The sequence below is a fragment of the Callorhinchus milii genome, unplaced genomic scaffold, assembly GCF_018977255.1.
Source record: "Callorhinchus milii isolate IMCB2004 unplaced genomic scaffold, IMCB_Cmil_1.0 Scaffold1, whole genome shotgun sequence".
In the NCBI taxonomy this organism is placed as follows: domain Eukaryota; kingdom Metazoa; phylum Chordata; class Chondrichthyes; order Chimaeriformes; family Callorhinchidae; genus Callorhinchus; species Callorhinchus milii.
The window spans coordinates 5,793,439-5,805,487 of NW_024704742.1; the positions used below are offsets into that span (position 1 = coordinate 5,793,439).

General features: G+C 46.2%; 1 protein-coding gene across 1 annotated transcript in view; it reads left to right on the top strand.

The window, feature by feature from the left end:
• The window catches only part of mfhas1 (multifunctional ROCO family signaling regulator 1), a 29,071-nt gene extending 27,175 nt beyond the window's left edge, over positions 1-1,896 (top strand). Inside the window, exon 4 of the mRNA XM_042337844.1 lies at positions 659-1,896. The gene's annotated coding sequence lies outside the window, so the exon portion shown is untranslated. The remainder of the gene's footprint in view (positions 1-658) is intronic.
• Positions 1,897-12,049: the final 10,153 nt, after the last annotated feature.

The following is a 12,049-nucleotide window of genomic DNA, read 5'->3' on the forward strand; positions in this document are numbered from 1 at the left end:
GGGACGTCCTCCCAACTTGAAAGGCGCTGTATAAGACTTCTTACCCCCCCACCCCTCAACACACTACCTGCTGCCTCCGTTCGACTGGCTCCATCCTTCTGCATGTCCCTTGTGCCCTCTGTTCCGCCATCGGTGGCCACGCTTTCAGCCACTGCGCCCCAAAACTCTGGAACACTCTTCCTCTATCCCTCCGCCTTGCCCCTTCCTTCCCCATCTTCAGATCGAGCCTGAAGACCTTCCTATTCGACCGCACCTACGGTCACCTTCCCCTACCCCCAACTCGGCATTGTGCTGCTCCACTGACAATCGCCCTGGGACACTACCCTCCATGAGGGACACTATATAAATGCAAGCTGTTGCATACTCTAAAGTGGATTGACGGTGTATTTTGTGAGCAAAGTAGACAGGTGGAAGTTTATGGAATAAGACAGAGCAGCGGGATTGAAAGTGCAGCTTTCTCTGAGAGTCAAACATGTTCCTACGTTCATCCTCCCTTGGGAATAACAGGTTCCTCAACGACCGCTGATGGGGAACTCGCTGACTGGTGCCTGGCCACGATGTAGATAGTTTTGCCTTTTTTATAGGTCTGTGTACAACAGGTTTCACGAAGATGATGGTGGAACAGTGTCTGTAACAATGTAATGTCTTCTCTTTCTAGGTTGATCTTTTGGACCGGGCCTCGTGTGAGAATCCATGGAATGTTCAACGTTGAAAGGAAGCTGCCGATCGAGAGACACTTAGTACCACTGGACTCTGAGAAGCTCCAGGCAGCGAGCCACCCTAGTGTCGCCCAGTGTAAGGATTATGGAATGGGTCTTTCAGCTTGTGCTGGAGCACAGAGAAAGGCTTATTTGCTCACTTCAAAACACTTGTGTTTCTTCTGAGACGCGAATGAGAGCTTCAGAACCAATCGACACGGCACACACCATCTTGTAAGTGGAAAAAAAGGTGGGCACGGAGAGCTTCCCTATTTGTTTTTGTAAGGAATGGCTTCTCAGGGAATTCCTTTTGCAATGGTTAACTAAGCCATACATTCATTCATTGTTGTCTACTTGTAAAGTGCAGTGGGAATAAATGCTTCTATGAATGTTACTTTCTTGTGCGACGGATGGGTAGCGAACCTGATGCTGTGTGCACTGAATTTTGTGTAATTACATCTTTTTTTTAAAAAAGTGCTAAAAAGTAAAAGATTTATTTAGTTTCCAGCTTCATTTTGAAAACATAACTGTGCAATATCGTGCATGATAAAATAATCCTAAATCTGAGTAAATATGTTTCTATGTGGTTTATGATTCGCTTGAATCAAAATTGTGGAAACTATGAAAACTTTTATCTGAGAGATCTTTATAGATCTACACTATAAAGACTATATTGAAGCTGCAGAAATTTCTTTTGTCTATTTCAGGAGCATTCATTAAACAGACATAGCAAAATCAGTTTAGTTTATTTTTTTATATAACAACACACTTTCATATTTATTTATTCAGAACAACGGCCCATGTCCTTATTCAGCACTGTTATTGAGGGACCCAGTCTATTACTACAATCGTGCTTTCTGCCTTTAGTCAAGACAAAATTTCACCCACAAATATACTTTATGTTTAATTCACTTTACAGCATATTCTGTGAAGCACTTTGAGATGTCTTGAAGATGCGATAAGGTGTTATATCAAATGCAAGGATTATTATTAAGACAAGCTGCCAATCACTTTTTAAATTTTCTCTTAAATAAATGTCTCTTCAAATGAATACTTCTGAGATGAAGATTACAAATTAAGTCGTGCTTTTTTTTGCATTAGTTGCCAATAAGAAGTGAAATGCAGTACATTGGAACTGAAAGGTTTACACATACTTTGAATTATTGGACACTTATTAAATGGATCAAAGAAAACTTGACCTGCTTTCATGTGTGGATTTTTTTGTTAATGTACTTTAACAGATGCTTGTTTTTTCTACTTTGAACTGCAACAACTCTAGTTAATTTGTGAGTTTGCCTGTGTGATCACTCTATCCTCCTCCATGGCCTCTTCTCTCACCTCAACCTTCATGGTTCTGTTCTGGGATGGTTCAGATCGTACCTCTCACCCCGCCTCCACTTCATCTCTACAAACAGCTTCTCCTCCAGCCCCCGTACCGTCTCGTGTGGCGTTCCTCAGGGCTCTGTCCTTGGTCCCCTCCTCTTCAACATCTATATGCTCCCTCTTGGTGACATGGGATCAACTTCCACCTGTATGTGAATGTCACCCAACTGTATCTCTCTGCCTCCACTCTTGACTCCAGGACCACTGCTGTCCTGACAGAATGTCTGTCAGACATCAAGTCCTGGATGAGAGATAACTTTCTTTAGTTGGAACATCAACAAGACCGAGGCCCTCCTGAGTGGCTCCCGTCAGTGCCTCCACACCTCAGGCGCTGACAGCATCACCACCCACGGATGCACACTCCACCTCACTGAGCAGGTCCAGAACTTTGGCATCTTGTTTAACCCTCAACTATCCTTTCTACTCCACATCCGTGCCATGTCTCGCTCTGCCTTCCCCACCTCCGCAACATCACCCGGCTCCGCCACTGTCTCACACCGCAGAAAGCCTGATACACGCTTTCATCCCATCCAGGCTCGACTACGCAAACTCCCTGCTTGTCGGCCTTCCCAACTCCTCCCTTCATAGGCTGCAGATCATCCAGAACTCTGCAGCCCGTGTTCTCTCCCGCACCAGGCTCCGTGACCCTATCATCCGCATCCTCGCCAGACTCCACTGGCTTCCCATCATCACCTTCCTTTTTGATTGTGAGACAGTGTGTGTGTGTGGTTCACTGTGAGACTGTGTGTGTGTGGCTCACTGACAGTGTGTGTGTGTGTGACTCACTGTGAGACAGTGTGTGTGTGACTCACTGTGAGACAGTGTGTGTGTGACTCACTGAGACAGTGTGTGTGTGACTCACTGTGAGACAGTGTGTGTGTGACTCACTGTGAGACAGTGTGTGTGTGACTCACTGTGAGACTGTGTGTGTGTGACTCACTGTGAGACTGTGTGTGTGTGGCTCACTGTGAGACAGTGTGTGTGTGGTTCACTGTGAGACAGTGTGTGTGTGACTCACTGTGAGACTGTGTGTGTGTGTGACTCACTGAGACAGTGTGTGTGTGGTTCACTGAGAGTGTGTGTGGTTCACTGTGAGACAGTGTGTGTATGTGTGGTTCACTGTGAGACAATGTGTGTGTGTGGTTCACTGTGAGACAGTATGTGTGTGTGGTTCACTGTGAGACAATGTGTGTGTGTGGTTCACTGTGAGACAGTGTGTGTATGTGTGGTTCACTGTGAGACAATGTGTGTGTGTGGTTCACTGTGAGACAATGTGTGTGTGTGGTTCACTGTGAGACAGTGTGTGTATGTGTGGTTCACTGTGAGACAGTGTGTGTGTGTGGTTCAGTGTGAGACAATGTGTGTGTGTGGTTCACTGTGAGACAGTGTGTGTGTGTGTGGTTCACTGTGAGACAGTGTGTGTGGTGTCAGTCTGTTCGACCTCCCTCCCAGCTGAAGGATGGCCTCTTCACTACCCTGCGCGACCAATCCGACATTCCTCACGGCGTATTCCCTTCCCAGTGAACGTCTGCAGATTATTCCAGCCATCAATCTAATTCTCGGGCGTTCCCAAATGACCTACGGCGATGAATGCACGGAGAGAAAGTGCCAGGGTTTATTGCAATCGCCAGAGCAAACCTGATTGAGTACGGCCTGGATTATCTTCACTGAGCTGAGTGTTAGTTTTGTGGTGGGGTGAGTGGGGAAGGGATGTAGTGTTTGGCTAATATGTTTGGCAGTGCTGTGTTTGTCACGAGCTCCGCTGTAACTGATTGATCTGGAAGCTGCTGCCGGGGTAACGGTAACAAACTGGAGTAAAGGCTGGGGGTTCTCGGCTGCCCGTGGGCGGACTACCCTGACCGCGGCTCTCTCTGACTCCCGGTCACCCGGCTGGAACGGTGCCGCTCGCTGTTTGAACTGTTGGGAGGTTCCTGCGTTTCTGTTTAACCAGTTGGTGAGATGCCCATTTCCTCGGGGGCTGAAGGGCACATCGGTGTGGGCGTCGATACGTCGATCCAATGGTTCCCCGACGCCGGCGAGGCTGCCCACAGCTGCCCCAGGAGGAAGACCGGCTCCTACCTGGAGAGGTAAGTACGGCCCGGCTTCACGGGGGGGGTGGGGGTGGTGTCTCCCGCCACCTTGCACGCGATTCCTGGCCGACCTTTGACTGCAGCGTACTTTCACGCCGGTTACCTGCGTCAGCGATTTGGGGACACGCTTCGTGTCGTAATGGCTCCTGGCGTAGAAAGCGCCAGGAACCCTCGTGGGTTGTCAACGACGGAGAGCGGCAGAGAACCGCAGCAGGAAAATAACCGTATTTTGAAACGAGAGGGTCTGAGTACAGCAGTGACTGCCGTGGCCTTGTGTGTACGGGCCCTCCCCTTCCCCTGGGAATGCAGAAATTCGAGCTCTCCCGAATGACCTGCGGTGTAAAGGCACTCAGCGCTGGACTGGGAGACAACCGAACTCCCTCTGAATTAGGGGAGGGGAGAATCAACCAGGAACTGTCTATCCAGAGGTGACGCCACCATCCTTCTCTTCATCTTATTTTGTGAGCCTTGTCCCAGTTGTAATTGGATTTCTTTTTCACTCTTTTAAACCAGGCACATCTTGACCAACAACACTATCGTCTCTTGAGCGTCTGGTCCTAAGCTCGGATGCTCCCCTCCCCTCCCCCTAAACACGTGAAACACAGATGTGTCTCTTTGAAACCAGGCACCTAAGCAATCTCTGTGTTATTGTGATGGGAAAGACGGGGACAGACCTGAGACAGTACAGAGGCGAACACAGTGACTTGTAGGAATCAGAGCAATTATGGAACAGAAGGCGGGAGGTTGACTCATCAAACCAAGCCATCAAGCCAAGCCATCCACTCAATCCACCACTGTTTGTGGGGACGCTGCTGTGTGCAATTGGCTGCCTCATTTCGCCCACAACATATACAGTCAATTCACTTTGCAGTATATGCTGTGAAGCGCTTTGAGACGTCTTGAAAACGTGATGAGGCGCCGTATCAAATGCAAGGATTATTATTATTATGAAAGCTGAGCACAGTGATTGTCTATGCTCCCGCTATTTTTGCCCTTGCCCACCAGTGTCTATAGAACTAAATTAATGTATATATAACTACATACTTACGACAATCAGTATATACTGAGCTTTTCTATTACTAATGGACATCACTGGATTAATAAATTGAGTGACCAACTTATTTATTATTATGTTCATTTATTATGTCTATTACTCAAAAGTCGGAAAAACGGAATAAAAAGAAGATTCATGCCGATCAGCCAATTATTTCTCGTTGGGGCTTGTCGAAACCCGGTAGAATCTCATCGTGTATATCACAGGACAGAACCCAGGGGTTTTGATAGCCATGTATCTGACATGGTTGGCCTGAGCTTGTCCTTTATAATAGGGACACGGCTGTCGGTGTGTCCTGCGATGATGATAATAATAATAATCCTTGCATTTGATATCACAGCCTTATCACAGCTTCGAGACTTCTCCAAAGCGCTTCACAGGATATACTGTAAAGTGAATTGACTGTATGCTTTGTGGGCGAAACACAAAACAGTCGACATAACAGGTGGCATTACTTAGCATAGAATTTAGGGTGGAACTGCCACTCCCGCCCTCCCCCCTTTATGGGCACCAATGCCTCTCCATCCATCTTATCCCTGTCTCCATAGTGGCTACGGCGCTCACTGCCCTGGGACACACATAACTGGTGAGAGGTTACAGCTTGGATGACCTCATTCACTACATAACAAGGTAGTTTGCCTTAACGTTGCATTTACCAACGTATCTCCATTTACTAACAAAGCAATATTTACTAATGCTTTATTGGTACAGTAGTGTTTACAGATGCCGTAGAGTTTACCGCCCAGCAACAGGTTCTGAGCACCGGGTCTCGTATTACTTGTGGAGACCAGCTGCTGAAGTTCAGACTCGGGTTCTGATATTTCTGCAAAGGTTCGTCTGTTGGTTATTAAACATTTCTATCTACATCCAAACAGCTCGAATATATTACAGGACATACAACAACAACAATAACAAGAGAGCCTATCTCAGGATTGCTATTTGTTGGATATCCCTTTAAGAGTAAATAGACAATTAACTAGTATAACTAGTATAAAAAGGGATTCCCGGAGAACAACTGGATGATATTCAATTTGGAGTGTCTGGGGAGCAGAGAATAAAAGATTTACTTAATACGCCAGTATTGTGGATAGAGAATCATTACATGGTTCTTTTTATACTTGCGTTGGTTCCCAGTTAATTATCTATTTACTCTTAAAGAGTTAACCAACGACTGTGCTCTGAGTTTGTGTTTTATCTGGTGCTGAACTTGTACCCATCTCCAGACCCTGTACAGATAATAATATTAATAATAATGCTTGCATTTGATATAGCGCCTTATCACATCGTTGAAACGTCTCAAAGCGCTTCACGGAACATACTGTAAACAAACTCCCGAGGGAGATGGTGGAAGCAGATAGTGTCAATTCATTCAAATGCAAATTAGATAATTTCTTTCAGAAAATAATATTTGGGGAATACAGTCTATGAGTCATTCAAGACATGGCAAGTGTCGTATGGCTTGAAAGAACTAGGAAATTTGGCATCTAAAGCTCCCAAAGCTTTCCACTGTGATGGTAGACCAATCCATACAGAATTAATCGCTATCGATATGTGGAGTCCTGTAGCTCAGTGGTTAGAGCACTCGCTTTGCAAGCGAGAGACCTGAGTTCAATTCCAGGCAGAGGGCGAAACCTTGGGCAAGTTTCCTTACTCCACACAGAGCCTAATAATAATCCCTCCAAAAACCCAAAACAATAATAAATTGGTCATTTTCAATCTACGACTGTTTGTGGGACATTGCTGTGTGCAATTGGCTGCCGCGTTCGCCCAGAAATATACAGTCAATTCACTTTACAGTGTGTTCTGTGAAGCGCTTTGGGACGTCCTCCCGACGTGAAAAGCGCTATATCAAATGCAAGGATTATTATTATTATTATTATAATATCTCCATTATTATAGCATGCGACTATTAGGATGGTAGAAGATGGACGAGATGGACCTTGGTCTGTTTTTTCATCCAGCAATTCCTACGTTACTCAAGTGAATTGACTCTATTTTGTGGGTGAAAGCGGCAGCTGATTGCGTAGAGCAGAGCAGAAAGACAAGAGGACAGGTTCAGTGTTGCAAATGACAATTTCAGGATCAATATCAGGAAGTTATTTCTTTACTCACAGTGGGGTCCCTGTGCTGGTATGGGTTGCAAGGAAGTGTCTTTGAAGCCAGGACTTTGAACTAATCTAAGAAACAACTTATAATGATATAAATGAATAAAGATATATATATATATGATTGAAGCATCTTGAGATCTTGTGAGATGCTGCAGCTACAATTTCCTCACGGTAAAGCCCGACACCTTGTGGCTTAACTGAGCACTGTAAAAGCAACTTTAAAACATATCCCAGTGTCGTCGCTTTTCACTGTTACAACACTGGAAAATAATTACGCCCTGGAAACCCAGGGAATGTGAGTTTTAATCCTCTTTCCCCCTCTTCCTCCCCGTGATGAACTATTAGCCACCGGACCTGTCAACAAACTAACCAATGCCTGAGGGCTGAGCTTTCTTCATTCCATTTAAAACCTGAGCCACAGTTGACCTCCGACACCAGGCTTTCCCAGTTTTATTACCTTCTTTATTGAGCTTGTGGAACGGTTTACCTATAGCTGTGAGCCTGCTGGACAGCTTGATACTGAGGGGGATGCAATACGTTCTGTAACAGTACATCACATTTGTACCGGGCCTTTCATGTCAGGAGGACGTCCCAAGAGGCTGGACAGTCAGGTTTACGCACCCGAGCTGGTGGTTGGGATCAGGAGGGCTGGAGGGCGGGGAGGGGAGGGTAGGGGTAGGAGGTTGACCGAAGACACGGGCGAAGAGAAGGGTCTTGAGACGGATCTTGAAGGAGGAAGGGAGAGGGCGAGGTGGAGGGACTGTGGGATGGAGATCCAGAGGGCGGGGGCGGGGGTGGGGGGGGCAGAGTGGCTGAAGGTGAGAGAGAGAAAAGTGAGTTAACGTTTCGTCAGAAAGATCACCGACCTGAAACGTTAACTCACTCTCCTCTCTCCATAGATGCTGCCTGACCTGCTGAGTGTTCCCAGCGACTCCTGTGTTTACGTTACATAAATAATGGTTTAACGTGAAACCGTTTATTCCCCGAGACAAACATCAAAATGTATACAGGTTACTTGAGCACTGCCCTCTCAATCTGTGTTTTCCCATCAGGTATTTTGACACCCACCCGAATACGAGAAGGGAATGGATTGCTGACACCGAGGGGGTAAGTACAAAATATGTTCACACTCAAAATACACACTCACTGCAAGGGTTCCCACTGCTTGTTGAGCTAAGACCACCCTGTTCGTTAGGGCTTTAGCTTGCAGGGTCACTCCCTGTCACTCCCTGCCCCGGTGACTGGTCTGCCCTTCCACGTTATCAACTGGGGAGGAGACGAGGGGGGAAGAGGGGTAGAAGTCTCCTCAACGCTGCAGTGTATAAAGAAAATCATTCTTCGCCACGACCTCAAGAGCTTGAGGTCTCTCATCCTTTCTGTGTAGGGAGAAAATTCAAGGAAAACGCTCTACAAACGCACGGTCACTGCAGTTCACAGCTATCCCGTGAATTATTTTGACGAATTGTTATGTCAAATGCAGGGATTGCTTTTGTCACCGTGGTTAAGGCACGTGGAGACATATTTAGCTGTGCGGGTGTCAGACGCCAGTGTTTTAGCTCCTGCCCTAGGTTTCCAGGCTGAGACGATCAATCTTTGTGCCCAAGTCCAAGGTGTGAGGCAGAGATACACAATTCCCGTACATTCCATAGTCAGGAACAGAGAGGAAATCATTATTATTAACCCCCCAAATTGACAGTAGTCTATTCACCTCATTAAATTAGATCAACATAAAGGTCTGTTGTTTCAAACAATGATGACTGACATGAAAATATCTGCGGTATCAGAGGATAACAGTGTATTCACAATGAAGGTACTATTGTTCAGGATTAATCTAGTATTTTGAAATATACTGACAGTGTATTCTCTCTAATACACTGGTGTTACTCTAATATCTGTTATTCTCTCCAAATACCCAATGCCTTTGCTTCACTGCCCCAAGTGTTTCCATTAAGTGCTTGAGTGGGAATTGATTTGATTCTGCCCTCCTTTGAAGGGAAGAAGCAAGTGAATAGTTAACCATAGATAAAAGGCCCGTCAATTTATTTTATTTTGCAATCCAGTCATTGCTACAGCAATCCTGGTTACCGGGAGGGGGAGGATGGGGGTTAGAAATCTCTTGAATGCTGCACTGGTTGTTAGTCGATTGGCGGATCACTTTTCCAGGGGTAATAATTCCTTCAAAATAAAAATTAATAATAATAAATTGGTCACTTCAATCCACGACTGTTTGTGGGACACTGCTGTGCGTAATTGCCTCTGCGTTTCACCCACAAAATATACAATCAATTCACTTTACAGTACATTCTGTGAAGCGCTTTGAGACGTCTCGAAGACGTGATAAGGCGCTATACCAAATGCAAGCATTATTATTATTATTATTCCAAACAAAATGATTCTTCACAACAAGCAACAACCACGAGGCTCTTATCGTTTCTGTGTAGAGAGGAAATTCAGCAAAATGCTCAGCGGGAACCACAAGCACCACTGCACCAGCAACGGGGAATAAAACAAGCAACGAAGAAAAGATAAACGAAGAAGCAAAATGTAAGTATTATAGGTGACTGTCTGTACTCAGACGGATCAGTCTCCCAACTGCCTGCAGCCTGAACTTGCAGCCTCTTTGATACAGAAACAGAATTATCAGATGTATTGAGTGCACTTCATGCACTCGATATATCGAGGCACTTAAACAACAACAACAACAACAAACCCTCTGTGGAGTCTCTAATCCTTTCCTGAGGTGGGTGAGTCTGCAGTGCTTTTTGACTGCAGTGACAGGTTATATTGTATGTCTGTCTGCATCTATGTTAACAAATAATTGGTCTCTCATTTTGTTTCACTCAGGTGAAAATTCCTATTATCTCCCTGTCCAGGACAAAACTGAACCAGGCGGTCAGGCAACAGTTGCAACCACAAGAAGCTTCGAAAATGCATCTAAACGATCCTCGGTCTGTGCGGTTCTGTAGGGAAGTGGAATCTCACTCCACTTGGCGGGCTCCGGCCTCCCTAATTGTCCCTCGTGCCCTCCGTTCCATCATCGGTGGCCGTGCCTTCAGCCACTACGCCCCAAAATTCTGGAACTCTCCCTCAATCCCTCCGCCTTGCCCCCTCCCTCCCTTCCTCCCTCCCTCCCTCCCTTCCCCACCTCAAATCCCTCCTGAAGACCTTCCCTTTTTGATCGTGTTTACGGTCACCTCCCACCTCCCTCTCCCCCTTGGCTCGTTGTCAGACTCCACCGCTGACAAGCTTTCTGGGACACTAGCCCACGTGAAGGGCGCTGCATAAACCCAAGTTCTTGTTGTTGTTGTTGTTGTTGAGCAGAGCAGAGCTTTTAAAGGGCTTCCATTCAAAGTGTTGCGGAGTCGACTGGAAGTATTTTCAATATAGGAAAGGGGCTTCGACTGTCAGAGATTGAAATCAGATTTTAAATGGGTTGCTACTCCCGTCAGAAAATGGCACATTGCGAAAGCTCACGTCCTGAAATGACTCCACAGTGACCAGTATTAAATCGTACTACAGCATTTTACCGTTAGGGTATCAGCTGTGTTCAGTCCATTGCCATTAACACAATCGTACAACACAGATCAAACTGGACAATACAATATAAAGTACTTTACAAAATCGGGTCAACCTCTGTGGTCAACTTTGGGTCTTTCAAGCACTGTGTTCCCAACATTACGTGGGGGGGGGGGGAAGGTAAGGGGGCTGTTAATGCACATGGTATATTGTTTATATAATACATTTTTAAGACTGTATTGTATGACGAACGTAGCCAGTCAAATGAAGTTAAGCATCACTGCACATTTATAATAACAATGCACCAATAGCTATTGTGCATCTTTTGCCGTCATCGTGCCTCAAAGAACTTCACAGGCATTTAACCGTAAAGTGTAGCAGCTGTGCACGCAGGCTGTTCGGAATCAGCGCCTTGCCCCCCCCCCCCCCCCCCGCACATGGTCTTATTTTATTTTTCAATTTATTCTCCCGCATACTTGGCGCAGAAATCGTGTAAAAACAATATTAAGCGAAGAGGGGAAGGACGTGCGTCACAGCTGAGCCAAATTTTGTCACGTGCTGCACTTTCTGGAAAGGGGCACTGCGCCGAGGAGCAGGAACTCTGCCTGATTTCCCCCCTCCTTAACCCAGTGACACCGAGATCCTGAAGTACCCCAGAACTCACCCGGCCGAGAGCAACTTGCTCAGTACAATCCGAGGCAGAAATTCCTGGTCTCCAATCAGATTGGGGAATTCTCCCCCTATAGCACTTTCTCAGCGTCTGTGAATAAACAGAGGCAGGAAAATGTTGCCCCAGAGTTTACTCCATTGCGGTCCCACTGGAAATATCAGTGGGGCCCAGTCCAGGAATCCTGTAGCTCAATGGTTAGAGCACTCGCATCCGCAAGTGAGAGGACTTGGGTCCGATTCCCAGGAGGGTGATACATCAGGCAAGTTTCCTTACTCCACACACCTGTTTACCCAGCAGTAAGTAGGAACCTGGTTGTTAGTCGATTGGCGGATGGCTTTTCCAGGGGTAATAATTCCTTTTTAAAAAAAATTGGTCACTCAATCCTCAGCTGTTTGTGGGGACGCTGCTGTGCGCAATTGGCTGCCGCGTTTCACCCCCAAAGTATAGTCAATTCACTTTGCAGTGTATCCTGTGAAGCGCTTTGAGACGTCTCGGAAGACGTGATAAGGCGCTATATCAAATGCAAGGAT